The sequence below is a fragment of the Mandrillus leucophaeus genome, unplaced genomic scaffold (assembly GCF_000951045.1).
Source record: "Mandrillus leucophaeus isolate KB7577 unplaced genomic scaffold, Mleu.le_1.0 Scaffold969, whole genome shotgun sequence".
NCBI classification, from domain to species: Eukaryota; Metazoa; Chordata; class Mammalia; order Primates; family Cercopithecidae; genus Mandrillus; species Mandrillus leucophaeus.
Window position 1 is genome coordinate 304,902 of NW_012110574.1, and position 1,278 is coordinate 306,179.

A 1,278-nucleotide genomic window follows, 5' to 3' on the forward strand; every position below is an offset into this window, starting at 1 on the left:
ATTACAGGCGCCCGCCACCATGCCTGGCTAATTTTGTATTTTTAGTAGAGACGGGATTTTCCCATGTTGAGGCTGGTCTCGAACTCCTGACCTCAGGTGCTCTGCCCGCCTTGGCCTCCCAAAGTGCTGGGATTACAGGCGTGAGCCACCGCGCCTGGCGAACATTTTTATCTTCTAAACCAAATTCAATGCCCCTGAAACAACTGCCCAATTTCATATTATTTATCTTTTTCAAAATATCATTTTGGTTTCTGTTTCTAGCTATCTCATATAAGTGGATTCAGACAGTATCTGTTTTTTGTGATTGTATACTTTATTTATGTTGTTAAGATTCATCTCATTTTTTAAGGTTACATTTCCTGATTTTGAAAAGTTGAGTTTAATGTCTTCACTTATATCTTATTGTACACAGGAGAATCTATACTGGAGAGAAACCCTCAAACAGTTGTTGACACTTTCTTCAACTTTAGGAAATTTGTATTTTAGATAGACCCTATGAATAATTTAATAAATAGAGAAAAACCATTTGTTCTGAGAAGCATACCTTAGAAAACACCAGAGTGTTCACATTAAATAATATTCTTCAAATTCAGTAAATGTAAAAAAAATTAGAAATCAAGTAGAAGTAATCATCAGATAATTCTCAGTAGAAAGCACTAAGGCACTAACATTTTCAGACATTACTCTAAACAGTGTTTATTATACAGAGTAATCCAAAGTTAAAATATATCATTTAATTTTATGTAAGACTAAAAGAAGCAAGAGTTTGATCTTTTGAGGCGCTATAGTTATATTTGACTTTTCTTGTTTTGCGTTAAAAGCATTTTAAATTTTTAAAATATGAATGTTGAGGTAATTTAACTCTCAAATCACTTGATGCTATGCCGTCATTTGTGGCATTATAAAAAAACATTTGATCAATTGTTGGCTGCATTAAAACTATGAAAAGTTCTTTGTTAGATTTGCTTTATTTATTTATTTATGAGATGGAGTCTTGCTCAGTCACCCAGGCTGGAGTGCAGCAGAGTGTTCTAGACTCACTGCAACCTCTGTCTCCCTGGTTCAAGCAATTCTCCTGCCTCAGCATCCCCAGTAGCTGGGGGCCACAAGCGCACACTACCATGCCCAGCTAATTTTTATATTTTCAGTACAGATTGGGTTTCACCATGTTGGCTAGGCTGGTCTTGAACTCCTGACTTCGGGTGATCCACCTGCCTCGGCCTTCCAAAGTGCTGGGATTGCAGATCTGAGTCACCGCACCCAGCCTCTTTTTTTTTT